The sequence below is a fragment of the Lissotriton helveticus genome, chromosome 2_1, assembly GCF_964261635.1.
Source record: "Lissotriton helveticus chromosome 2_1, aLisHel1.1, whole genome shotgun sequence".
NCBI classification, from domain to species: domain Eukaryota; kingdom Metazoa; phylum Chordata; class Amphibia; order Caudata; family Salamandridae; genus Lissotriton; species Lissotriton helveticus.
The window spans coordinates 297,240,568-297,268,088 of record NC_136059.1 but is presented as its reverse complement, the minus strand read 5'-3'; the positions used below and the strand labels follow the sequence as shown (position 1 = coordinate 297,268,088).

Sequence of the window (27,521 nt, the reverse complement as noted above, 5' to 3'; positions counted from 1 at the left end):
GTCAGCAACAACTTTTAAAAGGGAACCCTGTTCCTGATTGCCCCTCCTTCCACTTATTTATTCAGTATTCAGTGCACCATTCAGCTGCAGTGCAACAGTCCCATTGACATACACTAAATCAGACTTACTGTTCTAAAATAATTTTACCTGTAACCTGTGATGTCTTTGTCTTGAGTTGTCCTATTTGTAAGTCATTTTTTCCCTGCTCCATATGCCTGTTGTTTGATAAATCTGTTGTTCCAGAGGAAGTGTTTTGCATGGAACAATTGATGTAGTCAATTAAACCAGGGTTTGAGGAGAGAAACAGGGAAAAGCATGGTGTGGTGTGTCTGTATTTTAAATACCTGATTTCACGTGTCTTGAATACTCTACACTGCTAGGCCTCAAGTCTGCAGTCTCCATACACTCTACAGTCCACAAGCTGTCTCTGGCCTCTGGTCTCTTCAGACTGAACTCTACTTTCCAGTTTCCAGTCTTCAATCGGTCTCTGGTCATCATTGTTAGCATTCTGACTTCAATATCCCACAGTCCTTCAAACATGTTCGTAATGATCCCACCCCCCCACTTTATTTACAAAAACTGTACTTATTTTATTGTTTTTATTATTGGTTATATTATTCACTGTCCTTTGTATAAGGGTGTCTCATGCAGGCTGTCTGTTTAGAGTTCTGCCGAACACTCCTTTACTCTTGTGCAAAGGTTAATTCACAGCTTATGGGTAAATCACATTTGCCAGATTAGAAAATTGCTTGCTAGATTTAGGACTAAAATTAAAAGCCTGTTACAACAAATATTCATCACATCTCAACCCCTGGGTTAAAATTAAAAATACGACTTTCAGATAGTTCTGACCACTGAATACTAGGAATTATCAAGAGTAGCTTAATGAAGACTTCAGACTGACCTCATTAAGCATGAGCGCAAAATCCGCTCCGATCGCGGATTTTGCGGATTTTCGGCAAATCCGCGATCCGCGAACTCTCGCGGATTTGCCGAAAATCCGCAATCCGCGATCGGAGCGGATTTTGCGGTCAAAAGTTCAAGCGCGCCTAATTAACGATGGCGCCGGCAAGCTGCCAGCGCCCATCCTGCAATAGTTACTTAATTAGCTTCAACAGGAAGCTCTAACAGATAAGATACAGCAGGGGCTCGAGCGCCTGCTTTATTTTAGCAGTTGGAGCTTCCTGTTGAAGCTAATTAAGTAACTTTTGCAGGATGGCGCTGGCAGCTTGCCGGCGCCATCGTAAATTATTTCAACAGTGGTGTCTTCTTGAATAAATATGAAGGGCAGGGTTCATTCGGGCACGACGGTCCTGGCACAAAAAAATAAACCTCAACAGGAAACACTTGCAAATATCAATAAAGCATGTGCCCTAGTTGAAGCTTAAATTCAGTGACTCATTCATCAGCCCAAAAATTAATCTGCTGCTCTGATCGGTCTCTGACCTTTTATACACACAAGAGGCATGCTCGCATGGACGCCCCGTCCGTTTGGCCCCGCCCACACACTCGAGGTGTGCACCGTCTTCCCGCCATTTACCCACTATGATGGACATTTCACTCAAGGGACCCCTGCGCACTTCGGCGCGATTGCATAGTGACACACACTTGGTCGCTGGAACTAGTTGAAGCGCAAATGCAGTGACTCATTCAGCATACGAGCGCAACCCCCGTGCTGTTCCTGTGACCAGGGGCTTCTGTCTCTTAATCTGCTGCTCTGATCGGTCTCTGACCTTTTAGACACACAAGAGGCATGTGCGCTCGCGTGGAAGCCCCGTCCGTTTGGCCCCGCCCACACGCTCGAGGAAGCCCCGCCCCCAAATCCGCAAATCCGCAAATCCGCGGATTTTGCGGATCCACGATCCGTGAATCCGCTGAATCCGCGAATCGTGGATCCGCAAAATCCGCCCATGCTTAGACCTCATACATTATTTCGTATGGTTCATAAAATCAGAAACTGCAGATATTTGTATACACTGATGTCAGCTGTGACTGAGGAAGATCCACCCTATGACACCGTTTTCCAATTTGTAAGTGATCTATTGAGTAATGTAGGAGAGTATCAAATGAGTGATTACAACAAACTATGATTAATTCCCACAAAGTGGTAAATTTTAGACTTGACCCTTTCTGCAGGGTCATTCCCAAACTATTTGCCTTCATACTTCCCATTTTTGCTGACAGTGCTTTTGTTGGCCTTAGGACTCTGAGCACCTCACCACTGTTAATCAATCCTTAAGTGTTTGTGATCTATCCTTTAATCATGGTAAAATCGGTTTAGTTCTGCAAACATATTGCACACATTGCTGCCAAGTTAAGCCTGATGGCTCAGTGCCAAGCTACCAGAGAGTTGAGTACAGACTTATTTCGGATTTGTTTATGACTTCACCCTGACAAGGATTGTGGTTGCTGCTTGCTCCCTAAACAGTAACCCGATTCCCTACATTGGTGGTGGCGGTTGGGATTTTGGACATGTGTTTGTGCAGTGCAATACAGTGATTCTATGTTATAGCAAAATCCCATATAAATAATTCGAGACCATTTCAAGCTTTAAATTCTCCCTGATTGGCTTCTTTTGTTTTTTCCAAATCTACTCTACTTGCTACCTGACTGTCTGTGGCCATGCATGCATTAATGAAATTCAAACTTGCCAACTTGGAAAGGCACTCTGTGGTTGAGCTTAAACAGTTCTGTAAGGAAAGAGATCTCCCCACCAAGAAGGGTACCAAGAGATTGGAGCATCATAAATCTCTGAGGACCTGGTGGGAGGGTCACCAGTCACATAACAGCAACAGAGGTGAAGGATGAAAAGCATGATATGGGTGAGCAGGATCAGGAACTGAATATAAGCCCTGATATACAACCTTCAGGGGAACAGGAAACAGTGCTAGAATAGGGTACAGTGTATCCTCACATAGCTTCCCCCCAGGGTAGCTGGCAGGCAGGAAGGTAAAGAGGGAGTTCAGGATACCAATGACCCAGCTTAAAATTGAGGAGAAGCTGGCCCTGGAGGAGAAAAGATTGGCTCATGAGAGGAGCCTTAGAGAAATGGACCTTAATGCCAAACAAGCAGAGTCCAGCAGCACTGGTGGCAGCACACACACAGTGTCTGAAGGCCAGCATCCCTAAATATCTGGTGCCCAACTATGTTATAGGGGATGACATAGACAAGTGGCGTGCTGCATATGAGGTAGCTCTGAAGGTTGGAAAGATTACAGAAGATTATAGGGGGTATCTTGTGGAGACATATGCCCCCAGTGTTAAGGAACACCCTACTCACACTGGAGGTAGAGGACCAAACAAGATATGCCTACATGAGATCCATGCTTGCCACTAAGTTTGGACTCGCCTCACAGAAATATTTTATCTTGCGTGGACTTCTTGTGTGGACTTCTTGGATGATGACAGCAAGGTTGAGTGAGAGGCAGCAAAGTTCATGTTAACTGGGTTGCTTAATTTAATACTAAGAGAGCACATACTCAGTGCATGTGTTACAGAGCTGTGCCAGCACCTAATGGACAGCAAGCTGACTAATCCAGAGCCAGAAGGGGGGCTCTGTCCTTGTAGTCAACCGATCACTTGCTGCTGACAACTGATATGCTTTTGCCGTCATTAGGTTGATTCCTGGAAAGGCGGCGTCAGTCTTTCAGGGATTTTTGAATTGATTATCATAAATGAGGTAGTGGTAATATCTGTTATACACAGAGTTTACAATTTTTAGACGTATGATATAAAGTATTGTATAAAAAGCCAGGCATTATTATAATCACTCAGCCGAGGCCGGTAGTAGGTGTACCTGCAGGGCGGTGACGTTGGGAGGGGGAGGGGCAGGGTGGGGGGTAGTAATGTATGGATTACAGACTTTAACAGGTAAGTAAACATATAAATAAATAAAACGAATTTCGTTGCGCGCACTGCATCGCATTTGGTGATGCAGTGCGCGCAACCAAATTCGTTTTATGGGCTTTGCCCTTTTTTTTTATTAACATCTGTCCCAAAAACATAATCTGACCTAACTATTACAGGATTGATTCACAAAAGAAATGTATGACTACTGGAAACAATACTTCAGAGCCAACAGGACACATTCCTTTCTGTATGTTCTAGCTGTATATAAATATTTTCTGAATAGTCCTGAATATTCCCATCTTTGATGGTTTGGGACTAGTTTACAGAAGTATGTAAGAGTTGTAAAAGAGTACCACTGGAGTGCTACTTGAATAGACTGTGTGAATGGGCCCCTGTGACTTCTCTGCGTGCTCTGTGTCACTTACTCTAAGGCTGGCTAGCAGTTTTTATTGCACTGGCATGTCTTAATTTAGCACAATTATTGTATTACAGCATATTCTGTGTCAGGCTACTGTGATGCAGGGCGTGCAGTGTGTGTGAATGCTACAGTTTTGTGTGACATGCACTGCCCTTGTGATCTTGCATCTGAGATGGGACATTTCCAGTAAAATCAGCAGGAAAGGAGAGCGGAGTTGGTGAAAATAGAGTTAAAGAAAGGGGAGAGGAAGTGCGTGACGAGAGCGAGGTAGAGAGAGAGAGAGAGAGAGAGAGAGAGAGAGAGGAAGGAAGATGGAGGGGTGACAAACGAAAGAAAGAGTGGATGGGGAGAGAAAGAGGAAGAAAGATGTATAGTGAGCATCTGTGCTTCCTATGGAGGGAGGCTAAAGGGGGTGGAGCAGGAACGGAGATAAAATAGGACATAAAATAGAGAGTGAAAAATAGTGAGACACAAAAGAAGAGTTAGAGAAAGAAGAAGAAAGAGAAAGGCAGAGTGTGGAAAAACATGAGATGGGGAGGGCTGCCAAGAGAGAGGAAACAGATGGAAAGAGGAGTAAAGAAAAATGAGTGGGAGAGACGGCGGGAGATCACGGGATAGAGACACAAAATTACAAAAAAGCGGAGCAGCCAATGTGGAAGAAGCTGAAATAGAGAAGTTGACAAGAGAGAGAGAGAAAGGAAGGATGAATGCCGGAGAAAAGGGAGAGACAGGAGCAGGAGAAGGTAGTGATCGGGAAACCCCTGGAGAGCCTGCCTTACCACAGCGCTCAGCCAGTAGGAGTCCTGTTCCCATAGCAACCAGTTGGCAGTGGGATAGTCCTATTTCGGAAAAGCCTACTTGACAAATGTAATTTCTGAATCTTGAACATTCATCATTTGAGGTTAAGAAAAATGCCGCCTTGTGTGTATGAGAGTGAGTCAGCGAATGATCGGGTCCCTCATTCTACAGCCCACTTACTGTTTCTGAAATATTGATAGTTGCATTTTCCTATTACCTCCTCGTCTGTCTGCTCCGTTGCAGGCTTCATGTAGCTCCATCTGGTGGCTAAGTGAACTGATGTAGTGACTACAAGAATGAGTGTTTGACCTAATGGTCACAGGTTCAAATCTTGGTGGGTCTACTCAGCCTTTTATCCTTCTGATGATAATAAAATGGGTACCACTGAGTTGGGTAAAAATCGACATCCGTTATTTCAGCGCCAAGAAACCCTTCTGGGTGAACATGCCCTGTTACGAGGGCGAGTCTCCACTGGAGGCAGGCAATTGTTTTGCTACATTAGAAAAAAAAGGTTGCTCCGCCCATGTACCTGCACAATGACACCCTTCTCTTCTACCTTCTGTGTTATTGTCCCAGCTTGGCTTGTTAGCCATTTTCGGTTTATTCGTTGCATTTCTACCTCCCCGGTGATTCAAGTTTGATAGGTCCTTAAGTTAGTTGCCTTTTGCTCTTTCACTAACGGGAGCTCCCTTCATGAGGGGTTAGTGGCTGCAAGGGGGCTTCGTCTTTTGCTCTGCCTGCTGCTCTGAGCCTCAAGGCCTCCTGCTATGTTTTAGGTTTGTTTATTCTTGTGTTTGAGCCCTTGTGTTCCCTCTGTCTCTCTGTTTTTCATGTGTATCTATGGTGTCACTGTGTGCTTGGCTCTGGCACTGCTAGCAGACAGTGTCATGTAGGGGTCGTTTCCTGCTCCAGTGCTTTTGTTTCCTCGCACATTCAGCGAGGGGCCCTGACTATTTACAGTTCATTTGCTATTCCCTCTTTTCTACCTGGCTCTGCAATGGTTGAATTCTTTTGGCCCAGTTATTATCCAGTAAGTCTTCAGTGCCCCAGTGGTTTATTAGGAGATGTCAAGCTCAGCAGTCAGGCAATTACTTTACTACCCCAAGTTATTGGCCCGTTGTTGAACTATTTATTTCCGTCCTCGCTTTATACTGCACCATATCCACTGTGGGTCACTTGTAATGCATGCAGTCGGCTACATATAAAGGCTACAGCAAAAACGTCCTCAAATATTACAGCACGACTACATGTAGCCAATGGTTAATTTGTAAAACAATAAGGGGCAAATTTACAAGCCGCTTGCGCCTCTTTTGCGCCGCCGTCGCGTCACTTTTGTGACACAGCGGTGACGCAAAAGATGCGCCATGGTGCGGGGTATTAACAACGTGACGCATCTGGGAGATGCGTCACGTTCTAAAGCCCTGCGCCATAAGGAGGCGGTTCTGCGCAGGGGGCGGCGTTCCTGCGCAGGAATGCCTCCTAAAAGTGGCTGAGTGAAATCTACAAGATTTCACTTAGTCACTTTTAGGCCATGCTGCGTCAAAACCCTGCGCCTGCTTGAAGCAGGCGTAAGGCTTGATGAGGCATTGGAAGAATAGGCCCCCCAGAGCATTGCTGGAGCTGCGTTGCGCTTGCGACGCAACTCCAGCAATGCGCCGTCTTTACGGCACAGTTGCGTGACGCATCTGTGCCGTTTTTGCCCCATGGTGCGCCGCATTGTAAATGTGGCGCATCATGGGTGGCGGAGCCGCGGTGCACAATTACTGGCGCATCCCTGCTGATATACAGGGATGCGCCAGTAATTGTAAATCTGCCCCTAAGTGCCCGGGTCCTCCTCAAGAGGACACAGCAGCTTGCACCATCCATTGCCCGTGTCAGCTCTGCCAATTACTACTAACCATCACACTCCTACAAGTGTGACGATTCAGACCAGTCAAGGCCCCCAAAGCTATCAGAATGGATTGGGTGGTACTATTAATGATTGTTAATGTATATTACATTTATAAACAGCTGTTGTTGCGCTCATACTCAAATCTGGCAGACAGCACAACCATGTGGCAGACTGTCACAAGCGCCGGCTCAAATTAATCACTGCATGATGTAGCTCGACAAGCTTCCCATCTGCACTCCTTGGAGGAAGCTCCGGAAAACTAACCTGCCCAAGCTGGCGTCCGACTGATTTGACAGTCCCCTGGAAGCACAATGAGAAATATTAATTGAGAGGGGGCCATCCGCCATTGAATAGTAACTCGCCCTGTTTCTTTATGATTGCCTTTATTACTCTACTGCGCCGTGAAGTTACAAAAGGAGGATTCTCCGGTGCTATATTAAACGTCAGACTAAAAATGAATATGCCACTGCTGTAGAGAGAAGGACTTTGGTAGTGGGCGCTGGTGTGTCAGAAACCATCCCAGCCTCACGGTGCTGCTCAAGTCGCACCATTGGTTGTAGCCAAAGGTCAGGGCCACTACAGTTATGTGACCATTACGGGACCAAATTATGCGGCAGGGGTGACTAAATTATGGTGCAAGAAAAGACAAATGCGGCACATACTGTGACAGTGCAACCTCATGACTGACATTTTTACACGTTAACACTCTATCGGCAGAGGTTTCACCTCGTTATTACTGGTTTGACATGGACACACAAATAAATCAATCAGGAACAAAAAGGTGACTATTCAAACTCTGCAAACGGCCTCGTACTGCGCACTGCGCAGTAACACGTGTCACTGCGTTTTAGTAACTTTAGATACGTTCTAATTAGAAACGACATTTTTTTTTGTTAGAATCTCCAGATTATGCAGCAAATAATGGATTATGTGGCAAATGCAGCATAGCCATAATTATGCTGAAAACGCCCCACATAATTCCAGCGGCCCTGCCATCGGTAAATATACTTTGCAGCTCGCGTCCTAAGACTAACGAAACTGATTTTACAGCATGGTTCACGGTGAAGCTGCAGTCAATGTGGGAGAAGTGAATATCTAAAATCGAGAGCGGGTCTAAGCTGTCTGCGGGCTAAACTAGATGAAAGCGACGGAGCAGTAGGAAGGGGAAGATGGGTATCCCCCTGTTGACTGGTTGCTTAGCAGCCGGACCCTTTCCGGGGTCAGCTGGGCAGAGCACATTCTACCTTGCATGCTTGTGCTGGCGGGCGGTGTTTCAGTAAATATATCGACTAAAAAGTGCCAAGAAACTGTTCAGAGAACGTAAACTGCAAATGACTGGCTTCGCATCACGTGTCTGACGCATTTGCCCCCTCCCTCCCCCTCCCATAAGAAACTAGCACTTCTTCGGTACTTAATGTTACTGCACGGGCGCGGGTAAAATGCGCGCCCTTGAGCACCACAACAACACAGCCGATATTTGTGGATTTGATTTAGTGGGCAAAAATATCTATGATGGAAAGCAGATACATTTGGACCCACACCAGTTCGAAAAACTCCTCCTTTTCAAAATATAGAATATCACCCTAAGCATCTCATCATGGCTATCAGCCGGTTTCCATATGAGTGGGTATGATTTTTTTTGTTGCTTTTTCTTTGCAGATGATATCTTGGGGACATTCGGAAAGCTTCCCTGGGAAGGCATTCCACCCTGTGCTTAGCATTGGTCCTGTGGTTTCTAACTCACATTTGCTTGCTTTCTATTTGCTTGTTTTATTTGTTTTAGACTGTCCAGCTCGAGTTTCTCCCTTCTTGGCCAAAGTCTCTTTACTGTATTCTTCCTTCAGTACTGAATTTCTGTAAAAAAAAAGACCTTTAAATGTTATTCTTATCTTGTCACATTTGCTATGCATAACAAAAACAACAGGGGCAAATGTCAGGCTCTATCTTCCAGGGAACTTGGTGTTTACTTTTCTTTCTCTGACTTCAAAATTAGAGGATTTATGTGGCAATCACGTGGGCTTCTCTGGTGTACTCTACAAGGTTTTTTTTTACAGCACAAAACAATTTCAATGTCTGTAAATAAAGTGCCAGATTCTTCCGAATATGGAAAGCACAAATTAAGCAAATATTTTGGTAATTCTGAAGAGTGGTGGAAACAAATATTTCAATACGATCAAAGAAAATCAATACACTAGGTGATGACATTTCCACACATTGTCATTTGTGTGCAGTATGCTTTTATCAGTAAAACTGTATGTCTGCAAATGTCATGGTCATTTCAATTGAAGAGGTGTTGTGTGTAATGGAAGTGGGCTACCATATCAGGCATACTGCACTTTACCCCATTCAACTCTACTCTGCACCACTCAAAGTTGCTGCGCTCTACTCTGCACCACTCCACACTACGCCACTGCACTCCACACTGCATCACTGCACTATACTCTGCACCACTCTATGCAACACCACTTCACTCGATGCCTCTCTACTCTATACCAGCCTACTCTATGCCAATGCACTCTAGCCCACACCACTCTAAATATGCTCCACTGCACTCTTCGAAACTGCACTCTACGCCAATCCGCTCTAAGCCACTCTAATGTTATCTGCAGCACTGCATTCTATGCCACTGCTCTCTATGACACTCTGCAAGACTACACTCTCGGCCCCTGACCTCAATGCCACTCTACTCTGCCCAACTGCACTGTATGCCACTGCACTCTATGCCACTTCACTCTACTCTCAAACAATCTAGTTTACACCACTGCATGCTATGCCACTGTATTCCGCTCTGCGCCATTTCACTCTACACCTCTGCAATCTACCCTGCGCCATTCCACTGCGCTCTACTTCACTTCACTCTGCGCCACTATATTCTAAGCAGCTGCACTCTACGCCACTGCATTCTTTGCCAATGCACTCTACGCCACTTTACTCCAAAGCAATACACTCTACGCAGTGCACCCAATGCCAGTCTACTCTGCATCACTGCACTGTATGCCACTATATAATACTCTGCAACACTCTACACCACTCCACTCTTTGCCACTCTATTCTACAATATTGTACTTTACATTGCTTTAATCTTCACCACTCTACACCAATGAACTCTACACCACTCTACTCTACACCACTGCACTCTACGACACTCTACTCTGTAATACTGTGCTCTTTGTCACTGAACTCTGTGCAACGCTACTTTGCAATACTGTGCCCTCTTCCACTGAACTCTGCATCACTCTACTCTGCACCACTGCACTCTTTGCCACTGCATTCTTCTTTGCATCACTCTTCACCACTCTACTGCACTCTATGACACTACACTCCATGCCATTTCACTCTACGCTTCTCTACTCTACTCTGTGCCAGTGCACTCTACTTCACCCTCCTATGCACCACTGTACTCTGCACCACTCTACTTGACACCAATGCACTCTATGACACTCGACTCTGCAAGAGTGCACTTTCTGACACTGAACTCTACACCATTCAAGTCCACACCACTATACATCACTCTACACCAATGGACTCTGTGCAACTACACTCTATGCTGCACTATTCTGCATCACCCCACTCTACGCAACTGCACTCTACTCCACACTACACCACTGCACTCAATGCCACTCCACTGTACACCTCTGCACTTTACTCCGCAGCACTACACTCTACCCTGCACCAGTCCACTCTACAACACTTCACTTGATGCCACTTCACTCTACACAACTCTGCTCCATTCCACTATATGCAATTGCACTCTACACCACCACAATCTACCCTGCACCACTCTGAGTCACTGCACTTTATGCTACTGCACTCTGTTCAACTCTACAAATCACTATGATACTCCACTCTATGATTCTCTACTCTATTAAATTCTACTCCACTCTATGGCAATACACTTTACTTCACGCTACAACACTTCTTCACGCTACAATGCTCTACGCAATTTCTTCTATTCCACTTTATCCACTCTATTTGACAACACTCTACTCAACTCCACTGCTCCACTCTGTGCCAGTCCATTCTTTGCCACTCGACTCTGAAACTCCATGCCACTTCACTCTATGCCAATCGACTCAACACCCTTATAGTGCACTCTATGCCTTCCCACTCTCCTAAACTACTCAACTCTATGCCACTTCACTCTATGACATTCTACTCCGCTCTATGTCACTCTACTCTGCTATATTCTGCTCCACTCAAAGCAATCCCATTCCACTGTGCTCTACACCACTCCACAACACTCTATGTCTCTCTATTCCACTCTAACCCTCTACTCCACTCTAAACCACTCAACTCAACTCTACTCCACTCCACTCTATGCCCTTCCAGTCAACAACACTCTACTCCCTCCATGATACTCCACAATACTCTACACTACTCCACTCTGTGCCACTCCATGACACTCCACTTAATTTCACTCAACTTTATTATTTATTTATTTTTACTAAGGAGTTTTATATAGCGCTAGCCTGACCCGAGGGTATTGTAGTACTTCACATCAGATTTTGAGCAAGATTCATACAATAAAGCAGTATTCTACGTATGGGTACGAAAAGTCTAAGTGTGCTGAGCAGCATTGAGGTAGTGTGTGAGTCCTGAGATAGCTTCCCATTTGATTTATACTATCACTCCCTTTCAGAGAGTGACTCCCTGGAGCTCCTTACAACTAAACCCAACTTATCATTACCTTTAGTAGTGCGCCTACAAATTACCCTTTTATAGTCCTGAGATAACCTCATAGAGTGCACGTTTTCTTGGGGCTGATCCAATAAAGCAGTATTCTACATAGGTTCGGAAGACCAAGTGTGCTGAGCAGCATTGAGGTAGTCCTTGAGTCCTGAGATAACCTCATAGAGAGCACGTTGTCATGGGGTAGAACCACTTGGGAGGGAGCTGATAGGAGTCAAATAGCAGGGAGGAGGTATGTGTTAGAGTTACAATGACTGGGAGAGTCATTGTAACCAACTCTACTCTACACCACTCTACACGTCCCCACACCAGTCTACACCACTCCAAAACTCCCTACAGTACTCCATAACACTCCACTCTACTCCACTTTACAATAATCCACACCTCTCTTCTTTACCTCACTAACTGTTAACCATGCTGAACAGCAGCTAAGCTGGTGTAGAACATAGCTAAAACATATTGACAAAGACAGTAGCTATTGCGTAGACGAGACCTATTAGCTTTAACAATGCTTGTTTAAGCAGTAGTAGGAAGCCTGCTGAGGCTTGTAATCGTTCCTACAGTTGTTACAGAAAAAGTGGAACTTCAGCATTCATAATGAATGCATAATGAAGCGGGTTATACAGACCAAACCTAGCAAACTAGCGCTGAATGTGCTGGGGGTTTACAATGGGCTGTGCAGAAGAAAAGGGGGGTTGGGGAATGGGAACCCTTAAAGTGCTTACCTGAATACTTGTGGCTGTGCTGTGAAAATTAATTGAACGTGTGTTCCATTTTAACAGAGTAAAATGAAGTGTCTATTGACAGTAACATGGTGTTTTGTGAGAATCAATATGAATCTAATTAACAAAATTCCGGAAATTTTGGGTTCAAATGAAAGATAAAGCTATACAATGTTTATATGAAACAGCATTTCGTTAAGGCTTAAGCCCGTTTTTCCATTACATTTGGGATGTCAGAGCAGTTTGTGATATGGTATGATGTATTCTGTGCCATATAAACCAGATTTACTCAATGCCACACGATCACCACTGTAAACGCCCTCTTTCGTCTAAATGAAGGGGCTTAAAAGATCGCAGAATTTCACTCCTCCGAATGCAGTTAATTTTCGGAATCCATACTGATGTTATTGAAAAATTAGCTAACATCAGTGCTTTCCACCAACAAGGTACTCTTTCTCTGGTATAGTGGCTTCATCTGCCATTTGAGATACCCATTTGTTGTAAAAAAAAAACATCATACCAACCGAAAACCCATCCGTGTCCATTCCTGGTAGAAATTAAATCTGCAAAAATTGGACCGCGAAATTCACTGGTAAAACGAGTGCACATTGAATTGACAGTGACCACATTTCCTTTCAAGAAATCCATCTTTATTGCAATGTTCAGTTATTTACTATCCACCTTAATGACTGATATCTGCAATGAAAGCAGCCACTTGGAGAAGAAAGACTCAGGAGGAAAATCCATTCATGTTTATCTTTGGCCATTGTATCTAGAAATGTGGAAACATAAGTGATGGTATATTGTCAGTGCTCACAAAGAGGTAAAACATTTAGGTAGCTTAATTCCACTTCTATTCCTCAACCAACACAAAAGAATAAGACTCTAGTCTGCATACAATGATCCTTACCCAAAACTCTTATAATACTAGATGTGTCTCTCCCCAGACCACAAACACAAAAAATACGCCAAATGTTGGTATGTCATGATCCAAAGGATTAGAATTAATTCCCTACACTTGTCTGTCACTTATCATAAGAAAACTTCTAAGAAAATCAAATGCTCACAAAACGATTTAAAAAACGTTGTGATCACCAAACAGGAGAGGAACAGAGTTTATCAACATTGCTAGATCTAAAAAACTCCTCAATCTAATTCTTACTAAAGTGGAAGGCAACAGCTTGAACTCAACAGCTTGTCAATCACAATGGATGCACCTCTGATGGAGGAAGGATGCCTCTCTGCAAACCCAAAATGGTCCTTTTTTTACTTTGTCACACGTCAGAATAATGTTAGCATAAAAAGTAAATCCAGCCCCCCTGGCTCTCCCCAACTCTAGCTTCACTGGTTTGCCACCCTCTAACCCTAAAGAACATAGCTGTCTTGCTCAGATCTTGGCCCCCAAGGTACCAAACAGAATGAGATCAAAGACAAATATGCCAAAATACTACAAAAAACGCATTTACTCAACAGGATTATCAAACCTGAGGGCCCAATTCACAAAGGTAAAGTTAGACGAAAGTCTAACTTTACAACTTTCAGTATTTACATAGGGCATTTACTACTTGTAAATGCCCTTTGTGAATACTGAAAGTCGTAAAGTTCGACTTTCGGTATTCACAAAGGGCATTATGAGTAGTAAATGCATTTCGTGAACACCAAAAGTTGTAAAGTTAGACTTTTGTCTAACTTTACCTTTGTGAATCGGGTCCTGAGGTTATCCGATCCTCCATGAAAGGCTTCATGAAACCATCACATACATGTCTATTATACAGCTCCAGATCAGCAGTATTACTATACATTGAGATTGCTAATCTGATTGAGGCTAATAATCTCAGCCTCCTAATATTGACTGAAACATTGCTGAATCAACCACTGTTGGATGTCCTCACCCCTAGACTTACCTACAATATACCATCAATAAAGATAGAGTGACTAAGAGTAATCAAGGTCCAGCACATACACTCCCAACTCCCTGTTAGATTTGGGGGGTCTCTAGTTTGCAAAGGTAGGTACTTGTGACAAATAGGGACCCTTGCCTCTAGTCAGGGTAAGGGGGTACACTCCTAAAATAACCCCTGCTCACCCCCATAGTAGCTTGGCACGAGCAGACAGGCTTATCTCAGAGGCAGTGTGTAAAGCATTTGTGAACATCTACAGTAATCCAGTGACAACACTACAGATGGTCACCACACAGTTGTATATTAAAAATAAGTATTCTTTATATAGATTTAACAAAAGACCACAAACGACAAAAATCCACAATACTATACTTAAAATGGTAGAATTAGCTTAGTTCTCTTCAGATCTTAAAATGCGACACTTTGAGTTCAATGTACCTTAAGATGCGAAATGCAGGGCAACGAAAGTGTTGCAAGGATGGTGATGCGTTGGTTCCTTACTGCATTTCCGGGGCGATGCGGCGAGCAACGCCGCGATGCGATGAAATTTTGGTGTAAAGAAATAAAGACGCTGTTTTCTTCTTGATGCGGCACGCTTCTCCGATGTTGCGCGAAGTCTCGACTCGATGCGTCAGCTGCAGCAGCGATACCCCTGTTCCGTGATGAGACAACAGTGGCTTTGGCGGCGACACTCTTCTCCGATGATGCAAGACGCTTCCGCTCGATGTGACAGCTGCAGCGGCGACACCCTTGTTCCGTGATGCGACGACAGCGGCTCCGGCGGCGGCACGCTTCTCAGTGGATTCGAGGCGCTTCTCTTGATGCGGTGTAATGTGACAGCTACAGCGGTGACATCCACGATGCAATGGCAGCGGCTGCAACTTGCTTCTTCTTCGTTGCGAGATGCTTCTCTTGATGCAGTGCAATGCGACAGCTACAGCGGTGACATCCACGATGCGATGACAGCGGCTGCGACGGCAAAACACTTCTTCTTCGTTGCGAGATGCTTCCAGCTCCATGCAACACACAGTCCCTCAGAAGGCCCAAAACAGCAGCAGGCACTTTCAAAGAACTCTTGGGGAGCTGGTGGTTGAAGTCTGTTGTCCCTGGGACTTCAGCAGGAGGCAAGCTCTTCTCTCAAGCCCTTGGAAATCCTTTACAAGTTGAATAAAGTACACAAAGTTCCTTTCTCCTTTCTTTGGTAGTCAGGCAACCACTGCAGGCCAATCCCCCAAGCAGCACTTCAGCTTATGGATAGTCTATCCTCAGTATCTTCTGGTTCCACTCCTCAGCAAAGGATTCTTCTTGTTGTCCAAAAGTGATCTAAATTCTTGGGATCAGGGTCCCAATACTTATACCCCCAAATCCTTTGTCCTCTGAGGGCAGAGTGGCCTTTGCCTAATCCAAACCAGTTCTGGTCAGTCCTGGAGCAGTCTGTTTACATGACTCCTTCTTTCCTTTCACAGTGCAGGGCAGAAACATCAGACGCCCCACAGGAGGTGGAGCCAGCATTGTGGCGGGAAGGCACAGCCCTGGAGCACTCTGTTGACATTACTCCATCTCTCCTTTCACAGTGCAGGGCAGAGACATCAGATGCACCACATGAGGTGGAGCCAGCATTGTGGAGGGACGGCATAGCCCTATTCAGGTCCCAGGTGCAACACCTCCCTCCCATCTAGATGCAGATTTCTCTATTCACCACTGGGCTGACTCACCCTGTCTCCTGGAATCCCCCAGCCCCTGTCACTCAAACTCCAGACAGGGAATATACAACCTAGCAGAGGCAGGCTTGGATAGTTACGCAAGAAAATACCTACTTTCTAAAAGTGGTATTTTCAAACACAGAATGTTATAACCAACTTCACTAAAATATGTATTTTATCATTCTGAGTTCAGGCATTCTAAACTCGAATTTCTACCTAGTTCCCTGAGTCAGTTAGGATTATAAAATGTAATAATCTAACTGCCCATTCTGGCCTATAGGGAATAGGTAGCCTAGCAATAGTGAAAAACGAAAATGGCTGTAATTCACTATTAAGACATGCCACACACACCAGGGCTTGTCCTACCTTATACTTACAATGCACCCTGCCCTTGGGCCTACCATAGGGGTGTCTGATATGAAGAAAAGGGAAGGTTTAGGGACTGGCAAGTGGGTGCACTTGCCCAGTCAACATAGCAGTACCAGACTGCTCACATGCTCTGCAATTGCAGACCTTAGACACACTTTTACAGGCTGCTTCTGTGGGTGGCACAACCAGTGTTGCAAGCCCACCAGTAGCATTTGGTTTACAAGCCCTGGGCACACTCCTGGTACACTGTACTGTACTAGGGTCTGACAGGTAAACCAAACCAGCCAATCATGGAATCAATAATTAATACATCAATTTACAATAGGAAGAGCATATGCACTTTAGCACCGATCAGCAGTGGTAAAGAGCCCAGAGTCATAAAACAGCCAACAACAGGTCAGAAAAAATAGAGGAGGAAGGCAAAATGTTCAGGGATGACTCTGCAAAAAAAGGGCCAAGCCCAACACTCACCTTTTGTGGTTATCTAGAATATGACCCTAGGTAATAGGTAAGATAAGCAGAGGTGTAGCACTTATCCACAGAGACCATATTTTATGCAAGAACCTGAAAAATTCCCCACCTTCCAAAGTTTATTGATGGAAATAATACCTTAGGATTCTACATCCCTCAGGGTCCACATCCCCCTGAGGGAAAACATAACCTTTGTATAACAACTCATCATGTCTTTTACCAAAACAAGTATTTCCTTCAATAAAACACATTTCTAGGTGATTACAATTGGAAGAAGAAAAAAACTCAGCTGTTCATAACATGTTTTTTACTGAACAACAGCAACCTCAAACAACTTTGTTAAACTCCCACACTAGAAAATATCCATTCTGATTATCCCTCTCATTATTGCACCATAGGGTATGATTAAGACAACATATTCAGATTTGGTTGACTGGTCTGACCATTTCCGAATGACACCCAATCTCCTCTTCATTGAAGGCATAACCCAAAGGCCAACTTTAGAACAACTATAAATTGGGTCAGAGACCTCGAATGCGTCAGGGACCTCAAATATTGAGTCATCTGAATTATCAAATCAATTCTTCTTGAGAAAATATCCCTTTGATCAAGGATCACATCTCCATAGCCTACAAACCATTTGAGTTTATTGAGAACTTAGGGCCCCAAAAATGACAAAAACTGAAATTGTCCTGAAAGAAACTTAATGAAAAACAAGCATTGGCATAGCAAATAGGTCTTGCCTTTCGGACCTTATAAGTATTTTGCTATGCAGCACACTATCCCTGGTGCAACAACATCAACTGTTGCATGTCTAAACACGTATACGGTCCCAAAGGCGAGACCTATTGGCTATGCCAATGCTTGTTTTATTTTGCCACTGCTAAGGAGCATATGCAAAAATTTTATTTCTTTTTATCAATGCTACACAGCATTGGCTAATGCTATAGGTCCAAAGAGCGATACCCATTGACTTTGCTGATTACTGTTGGTTTGCTATCAACAGCAGTACTTTAAATGGGTAGGTGATGCATAACTTTAACTCAAGTGTTAGAGTAGCACTTGTCATCAGATCTGAAAGACATTTAATGGTCGAGCACAGGCACAGCTCAGGAGCATACAGGTGTTCAGAGATAATAAACATCTGCACTGTTATATTGCCATTTCAGGAGCTGGGTGCTATCTGGTGGTCAATCACATTATACCAGGTATGGGTTTAGCTTCAGCTCGCCCAATAGTCTGTCAGACTAAATGAATGGTACAGAAGGCGCCGGGACACTTCTTCTGGGAGGTGTCCCCTTCTGCCCCGCACAGCCTTCTCCAGCTGAAGCTCTACTACTGACTACTCTATTGACACTATGTTATCGATCGATTCAATGTCAGGGTGCAGATTATCCGCCAACTTGGTGGCGTCTGCCCTGCTGTCAGCGAAGCAGAAGACAGGCTACGTGCTGTGATCCAAGCTGCAAGCAACGTAGGCCCAGATGTAAACACAGAGAAAACAAAGACTAACACGGGGGTTCTACATAGAAGCGCCGGATAGTTGCCACCACAGAAAAAACTCTAATGTGAACGAACAATGAATATGGATGTTTAATGGTAGCCATCATGGAATGGGCGGCGGGGTGTGTGTAAAAGGAGTCACTACCTCCCAATAGCTAATGACTGATGCATGCGAGTGGGTAGCCCTCTGACTGATCTAGACTCGCTGTCTTGCTATGAGTATGGACTGGCTCGGCAGAGATGTGTTGAAAACTTCACTTCCGCCCATTCCAGGATGGCCGTACTGGTGCGTTCTGTTTAGTTTAACAGCACTGAGCGCATGCAAAACTTTAAGGGAGCTTTCTAGGTGCGTCATGGAGATGCTCTGAATGTGGCGGTTAGGGGTTTGTTTAAAGAGGAGTCACTGGGCATATCCGGTTCCTGGGGTATTCAATACTGTAACACAGTGCAGTAGCATTGCCTATTGATATTCTCATAGCTGACAGGTTTTCTGGTTGCTTTTGTGTGACTTTGATATTGTTTCTGTGTGGGTATGAGTGGCATTCCATCCTGCCAAATGTAGAAAGCCAGATAAAGAACAAGCGCTGAAAGACAACCGCGGCCCCAAAGGTTAAAGCGACGTGGGAGCGAGCAGAGGGCATGTACGCCGCCGTGAAAGTTAAAGTGACGCGGGAGCGAGCAGTGGGCATGTACAGCGTTTACTCTGCGGGAGCGAGCAGCGCCAGGCGCTATAATTGCTAACAGATGGCGCTGCTGCTCGCTCCTGCAAGGTAAACGCCATACATGCACAAGTACTAATAGGAAACAGTGCAAAACATGCACGAGTTTCAGCAAAAGCCTGGAGCGATTCCAAGAGGTCACTCCAAAGCAGCGCTTGCGCCCTGCGTAGGCGAAACCTAATGACTATCCTTTGGCTATAGAAAGTTTTCAATGCCAAATGGACATTCCTTCTCACCAGTAAAAAAAAACATTAATACACATCTTTGAAGACAAAAAGTAGTTTACAGTAACATAAATAAACCATTCCAAATAACATCCCAAAACATGCTCTTTGAAACCACAAAACAGCATATCACATATAACTTGATTTTAATGAACAATCCCAAGAATATTTGTGAAAACTTTACTAATTTCTGTCTAGAAAAGGTGAAAAAGCAGAACTCTTTCTTCCAAACCATCTGAAGATAAGGCGAACTATAGACAAATATAAAAAGGTGAACATGAAAGATATCGGCTTATTAATTGGGGGAGGGATTGACAACCCACCTCAAGGAATAATCACAACCCTTTTTAGGGTGAACCCTTAAAGTTACTAATTTAGTCTGAGCTCAACCCTCTAGTTGCTAGAGCACAGACAGACAGGCTTAACTTAGGGCAGTGTCTAAAGTAGTGTGTAAAGTATTCGTGCAGTACCCCAACAGCAATAAAATCAAAACACCACACAATAAAAATCTCAAATGACAACGGAATTTTCATTTAAAAATAGCTCAAAAAATTGCCAATGCTGGTGAACTGGTCATCGAAGACCAGGACATAGGCAATATTTCAGTCTGACAGCAATGGAGCACAGGTTGAATACGCAAACCAGGTTTAACACGGTCCGGGTTTTAGATTGGGACTTATGGCCTGATTTAGATTTCGGCAGATGGGTAACTCCATCAAAACCGCTACGTATATCTCGTTTGCTGAAATATGAATCCCATATTATCCAATGGGATTAATATTTCGTTGTATGCAATATCCTTCACCATTGTGAAATCTTAATCATGAAACCTTAATCAGGCCCTTAGTCTCAAAAATGGTCAGTGAAATTTTGTTAGCGGGGCAAGATAGCAGCTGTGTCTGAGGAGGGCTCCATGGCACCAGATAACTTTCGGACGAAGTCATGGTGAAGCTGTTCGTTTAAGCAGGAATAGTTCAGAGCAGGAAAATTCAAAGGGTCAGATCCTCCAGGAGGGCAAGACTGCATGCTCTATCTGACATGAGCTCTGCTAGGGCATATACATTCTCACATGGGTACTGCTGAAATAGATTTGCTTCTATGGAGACACTACAGGATGGAAAAACATGTTTCTTTGTCCCAGCAGCAATGCACCTTGGGTAGATCACCTTGGCATGTTGGTCCTCATCCTGCGGATTCCTTCAAGTCCAAAAGTTGCTAGTTCCCAGGTTTTCAGGGGTGGTAGGAGAACTCCATCTAGGAACAGTCCAGGGTACCAGGACCTCAGGAATAGAACTTGGGGGTGGGAGGGGTGTCAGAACTCACTCTAACATAGGCCAGCAGCAGAGTTCAGGTCAGGTCAGGTCCAGTTGCTATTGGTCAGAGGGCTCTTACCAACGACTTGCACAGAAGCAGAATGACGACCGTTCTCAATGCCCCACCTAGAACACCACCTGTTCTCTCTATTGTTTACCGGACAACAGAGGTGCACCAAGGGGGTAAAGAAGAGAAAAGAAGAGACAGCCTGATAACAGTGGTTTCTTCTCCCGGAAAGGTGTTCCTATCTTCTATCTGCTTTAGTGTTGAATATTTGTGGAACCCCTTCTTGTGGAAATTAGAAAACTGCAAAAGAATACAAACACTGATTATACTTCCTAGCTACTCTACTCTGAATACTGTTCAATCTAATTATAACTCAACCTTACATATCCAATCTGTTTACGACTTATGATCCTCTTCTACGTAATATGAGTTACACTCTTTCCAGTATGTGAAAATTAATTTCTTTGTTCTCATTTTCCTTAAGGCATTAGTGTTCTTTCCTTTTATTCTTTTTATACATCACTATGCAATTAAATTGTTTGTTGTATTTACTTCCAGAGGAAGTACTTGTGTGAATTAGGATGGCAAAGAAAGCTGGGGCTGACGAGCTTCTGAACACTCAGGTAAGCCTTAATCTTCTCTTGTAGTTAATAATTCTCGTAAACCACTTCAGCGTTCCTTTTACTCTTTATGTATGAGATTTTTCTCATGAGAGGGAAACAAGTAAGTAATATTTCTTTGACTACACTTGATATAGTTTCCTATATACTATGATAGACTTTAGAAGTCTTGAAGTAATTTGGACACTAATATCCAAGATAGTGTCTCATAAGTGTTCAGTTCCTATTGTAGAAGTTATGACACAATGAGATTTTTTAGCACACGGACACAGAGAAGAGATGTTACTCTTGTCAAGAAATGCAAACTCTAAGTTGAGACACTGCTTTATCAGACAGACTCCTTGCTGCAAACCCGTGGACCGAAGGAACTATAACAATTAATTCAGGCAACACCACTACTGTGACTGAACTTTCATGACAGAGAACTCTGGAGAGGCTGCTCCTTCAGGCATTCACTTAGATAAAGTTGCATTCTTCGGCAAGGATGCCCTTCACATTCCATTTGTGTCTTTGAAAGAACAACTAGTGCGTTGCAGGGAAAACTGATCTGGCAGTCCTCCTCAGTTTTCAGCGCTGCAAGCTCAGCTTCCAATTATTGGTTTTAGTCACCATTTGTTTCCTTCCTTTAGTTCTTGACGTCAATATACTAGCCCACTATTGTGTTTTTGGCGTGGATCCTCCTTAGGATCCTGACAGGGGGTATTAAGAAAAGGCCTCTTGTAGATTTGTATTGCTATGTACTCAAACTGGAGGTTAGTCAACTGGCCCTTGGAGTCCACTTCTTTGTTCTGGGTACAAGAGGGAGCAGGCCCAGTCCTTTAGGACTCCTCTCAGGTCTCAGACAGTAGGTCAAGTTATCTTCTGTTCTTTCTCAGGTCCAACAGTGTTCTAAGGAAGGTGCCAGGGGCTGTCACATTTATGTCTAGAATTAGCTTTTAGATGGGGCTGATTCCTAGTCCCTCTCTAACTAAGGGGGTAAAAGTTCCCAGTGGTAACCTTACCCACTTTCGTAACAGTTCCTGTATGCCCTACTGCAAACAATCCCACCGTGCCTCGCACATCTAAAATCCAACATGGTGAAACTCTTCTCCCTTTGAGCAGAGCCTGTGTGCCCACTGAGAGTGTAGCCAGGGCAATGAGTGACCCCTCCTCTGTGGTCACTTCAAACCAGTTCTGGGGGCTGATCTACTGCACTGGGTTTGGTGCCTGCCTGACTTCAGGACAAAAGAAGGCACCAGTAAATGTGTCACCTGACACCTGCTTGTGACAAAACGGGTCTCTTTGAGGTAAATTAAGTTCTCCTGGGCACAACCCAACTGGTCTTCCTGCCAGAGGAACAAAAACACCTCCCTATGCCCAGGCCTTTTTCTCTACTCTGGAAGCAGTTTTCTCACCTCATTCAGAGCCATTAACCCACTGTGTGACTTTTGGAAGTTTAATGTAAATTAGCCTTCAGGAGCATCAGAAAGGGAAAAGGTAACTTTTTAAAAGTTATTGTTCTTAATATTTAATAAAATTATCACGTCAGCATTAAGTTGGGCTTTTAATAGATATTAAAAACAGTAGTTCAATCATTTTTCTAGCTGGTCACTACCTGAGTTAGCAACATTAACATCCCTATAGTGAACATAGCTTTTGGCTGCTAGTCACTGTAAGGACATGTTAATGTTAGAAGTCTACATGTTCTACTTTTAAATACCATTCAACCTACCTTGTAGGCTACAAGGCATGCATAGGGGATGAGTTATCAATACAAAAATTGTTTATTTTGACAAGTCACAGAGTGTGCTTTGCACTGCAATGTCAGGCTAGAGTGGTTGGCCCAAAGCCATGTTTTCACTCCCACTGCAGTGGTTGGCACAACAGGTGCTGCAGTCCACTAGTGGCATTCAACTTACTGGCCCTAGGTACACCTTGTACCATATAGTAGGGACTTATAGGCAAGGGCTTAGAGGCAAGGTTATGAATTTTTTTTGCCACGTGTTAAACTTTCCATTCCCAGTAAAAGTATTCAAAAGTCATGTATAGACCCAACTGAAACATTCTATCAAAGACAATGACCTGCTAGATGAATGCAGGAGGAAGCATGCAATTAACCACTTCACCCATAACAAATGAGGCTCTTCATCTTCTAGACTGTGACTCCTGTCTTCGGACCCCCGCCCTTGATCCAACTGCGACATTCAACACTGTAAACCACTTCATCCTCTTGCATGTGTTGTAACACACTCTGCACCTGAGGTCTGATTTATGTTATATGAAGCTGGTAAATTAATTACTACAAGAAGGGGTTCCACAGCAAGCCGTCCTATCTTCAATACTCTTCAACCTACATATGGAAATCTTGGCTATGCTGTTGAAAAATAAAGATATAATTTCGGTTCCACACTGGCAATACTGAGCTCTGCATAAAAAAATCTCATCACCAAATGATATCCAGTTCATTGCAGGGACTCTCAATTATATTCAGTCCTGGATAGCTCACAACCACCACTCTTTCTTCCCTTCAATTGCCACCTAAACTGATCACTCTTCTGACACAGTGTGTTTTGCTGATTCTGTTTATTTTATCCTGTCTGTGACTGTTCTCAAATTTGAACTCTGTAGCAACCAATATGAATCCTTGTAAAACACATTGGCACCCGAGGTCTGATTTATGTTAAATAAAGCTGGTAAATAAATGAATGAATGAAGAAATAAACAAATATATTCTATATTCCATTATTTATCTTGCTCCATACATCTGGCATTAGGACCTCTTCAGGGGCTTTAGCCTGCTGTTCTACATCAGCCACAAGTGCTCTATATCAATCCATATAAAAAGAAAAAGTGACTGTCAATCTACCATGTTGTCACAAAATAACCCTAATGTAATCATCCATCTACAGAGACATCCATCACAACATACCACACAGTCATTTACAGTAATGGCCCTAATTACGATGTTGGTCGACTTACCTCTGACCGACACCGTCTCGGCGTGGGAACTGACCGACTGTAGGTCGGCGGTTCTGAACACCGTATTGCAACGGTCCTAAACTACCATTTTCCTATTGAAGCTTGTGCAGTGGTCGGAAAATGTCTGCAAGACAAGCTCCCAAAGAAAAATGGGAGTGTCTGTAATCCCTGCACCACGTGGCAGGGATTTACAGGAGGGCACCATAGGTGCCATTCAGGACCTCAACGGGAGGCCACTGAGGGATTAGGGCCCTATTAGGGCCCCACCAAGTCGTTTTTGAACAGGCTTGTCATGTCAGAAAGCCAGACATGAAAAGCCTGTCCGTCGGGGGCTTTCTAATGGACATCCAAATGAGGCCCTATATGTGTTGGTCCCTTACAAAATGCTAGATAGTTCCAAATAATTGTCTACCAACCACTTGGTCAAACAGAATTGTTTCTGTATTAGAGCAACATATCAATGTATTCAAGATAATATTAAATAAGGACAGATACTTTAAAAAATGATATAACCTAATTGTAAAAAATTATGCACAGAGGGATCAAGTGATATACTACTGCAAGCCCCTTGGCATACATTTAATATAGGAAAAACAGCCCAACGTCCATAGAAGTTGCTTTGTCTCCTAAAAGCAGCAGAATTGGCTTCATTGGATCACTCTCAACACCTGTTTGCAGCCCCTTCAACTGCACAGCAGATATGGGCACTTCAATGCCTGTTTCAGCAGGCCCAAATTAGTATGAGACACATTCTTCAGAACAAAGTCATTTCAAAATTTCATATAAAAAATGGTTCCCACTTTGGATCACTTACGGCCAACATCACAATACGTAATACAACTAAAAAAAAGAAACACATACATAAATGACTAGTGCTTGTTTTACTTAGCACTAACTTAACATGAAAACAATCAAGATTTTATTAAAGACAAGGAAATAAAAACCTTAGGAGAAAAGCCACAGGTAAAAGACCATTAAAAACTCAAAGGGTTCTGGTTCAAAGCATCACCAGGGCTAATGAATATTTGTGGTGTAGCAACCTTTTATTTCCTTTACCTCCTTCTTTTCACTCCCTCTGCCTTGTACTCATTTCCATGCTCCTAAAACTCCACTAACCTATATCCAAGACATGTGGCAAACGTTCCTCTGTTAAAATAATGTTTTGCTAAATGTCATACTCAAGAGCATAACAGTTGTAGTCTTCAGTCATCAGGCCTTCACATTCTGCCAGGAAATCTCCCAGTACATTAATGTTGCGAAATGAGAACCGTCAATGGTGTCTGCAGTGCTCAGGGCTCTGGTTGCTCAGGATTATTCCTTTCACAGAGGTGCTCTTCCCCATGCACAGCCTGCAACTGGCCATGAGGAGATGTGCTGTGTGCCATCCTATGAGAGGAGAGGCAACTCTGCAACCCTAAGGACCTGATTAAGGTATAGGTATATGGAAACTGTGTATTGCTAGGATAATTTCAAAAAGGCTTTGTGCAAGCAATTGTTGGCGTCACACATACTACTTAATAGCACTTGAATGTATTATATCAGAATATATTCAAGGTGCAAACAATTCATTAAAATACAATACAAAAGAAATGCAAAAGTAATGGGGCTATAGTAACAATCGATAACTGTGATGTCAAGTGACTGCACAGTACTCAGTATACAAAACATGTTCACACAGCTGAACAAATGTAGAAATAGGAATGAGAACAAAGGTTTGCCAAGAAGAATCATACAGCCAATATTATCGATATCTTAGAGCCACTGTATCGGGTATTGTAAACAATTATAGGTTAATGAACAATGGAATAAGCAGCCTAAAAGTTTTATTAAATTGTCAATGTTTTGACACCAAACAGGAAGGTGACTGGGGCTTTCTTCAGGACATAGGGTATGTGAGACTTCAAAGCAGAATTCTAATTGTAACTAAAGGGACTGGGGAGCTCAAAAGAGCAAGAAAGTCTTCAAAAAAACACATAAATGGGCTTACCTTATTGCTGAGACATTTTTACTGGTGAAGAAATTAGATGCAAATTAGTAAATAATTTATAGATTATCCAATATCAGTGCACAAAAACACTGAAAAACACCAGTGATCAAACTGCATGACTTATGTAACAAATGGACGAGTTTCTATAAAAGATTGTCCAAAAGAAGTAAAATAAATCATGGCCAAGATGAAGCAGTCATGTCGATGAGGAATCTTAAAAAAACAAATCTCTTGCAAAAGTAAAGACATCGCTTGAGTTCCTCTGATGCAAGTGAACACAGGATATGGGCCACTAAAAACGAACAACTAGTTGTGCTAACTCCATGGAGTTTTTTTTAACAAAACTCAAAAAAAGTCAGCAAAGAGGAGAAACACACACAAAAGGCCCATGAGAAATTCACAGGGCCCCAGTTGCAGTGTTGGAGCTCAATGCAATTAACGTAAATAAATTGCCAGCTAGCGTCAAATAATTCAAGTTGGTGGCACCTGGGGGAACCAGGTAAACAAAAGAGAAAACCTTGTGGCTGAAGATCATTCTCCACATTAATTAAATATAATAAGAATGTGTTCATGGATAAAAATGTAAGTCGAGAAAAGACGTCCTAGGGGCATGCAAGCAGCCGCTAAGAAGTAACATTAAATTGAGCAAACTAGTTGTATATGTTGACAAGCATCAAAGAGGAGCTCAGAAGGTGAAGACTGCTGGGAATCCAGCAGCCATTGGTTACATAATCTCACTCCCGTCTCCACTGTTATTAACCAGGCATTCCTACAATCCTTCTAAACTGGCCAAAAGAAAAGCCACTTTACTGGCTAAGACTGATTTGTTCCTAAGGAGCCATATGTTATAGCTAAGAATGAAGGAGTTCATGTAGAGCTTGGTGAAATGGTGCACCCACTGTAAACCATCGGATGCATTGTTGCGCAAACTTCCAATACTCGCTCGTATACAAATCGCTGGGTTTCCTCTGGTGAAGCCTTAGCTGGCTCTGCGATCCGAAACTAGCGACCCATTGCTCTGTCCATCAAAGGACAACCGGGACAGAATACGGCTGCACCACCCTATTTCGGGCGTGGTGGCCATCACTCGTTTTACCTACCCAAACCAGCATTGGCACATGTGGAAAATAGTTTCCTTACAGGAGAAATTATTTAAAATATAATATAGGTCACTCTGATTCTTGAATCCCTCTGCTTTTTTTGACTGGTAGATTGGAATGACAGTTCAGCTCATAGCATTGCCTCTGATGACCAGGATCTATAATTCGCGAAAAGAAAGGGGGAACCTGGTGTCCTACTTACTTCTATACTTGATTTATTACAGCAACCACACTATATTCCTTTAGCGATTGGGTTATTTATTAACCGTTTTTTTTCAA

At 43.4% G+C, this 27,521-nt stretch overlaps 1 long non-coding RNA gene across 1 annotated transcript in view; it reads right to left on the bottom strand.

Annotated features, from left to right (window-relative positions):
* Nucleotides 1-27,521, bottom strand: part of LOC144819323 (uncharacterized) — a 53,785-nt gene that overhangs the window by 2,883 nt on the left and 23,381 nt on the right. Inside the window, exon 3 of the long non-coding RNA XR_013607292.1 lies at nucleotides 8,701-8,810. This is a non-coding gene — a long non-coding RNA (uncharacterized LOC144819323). The remainder of the gene's footprint in view (nucleotides 1-8,700; nucleotides 8,811-27,521) is intronic.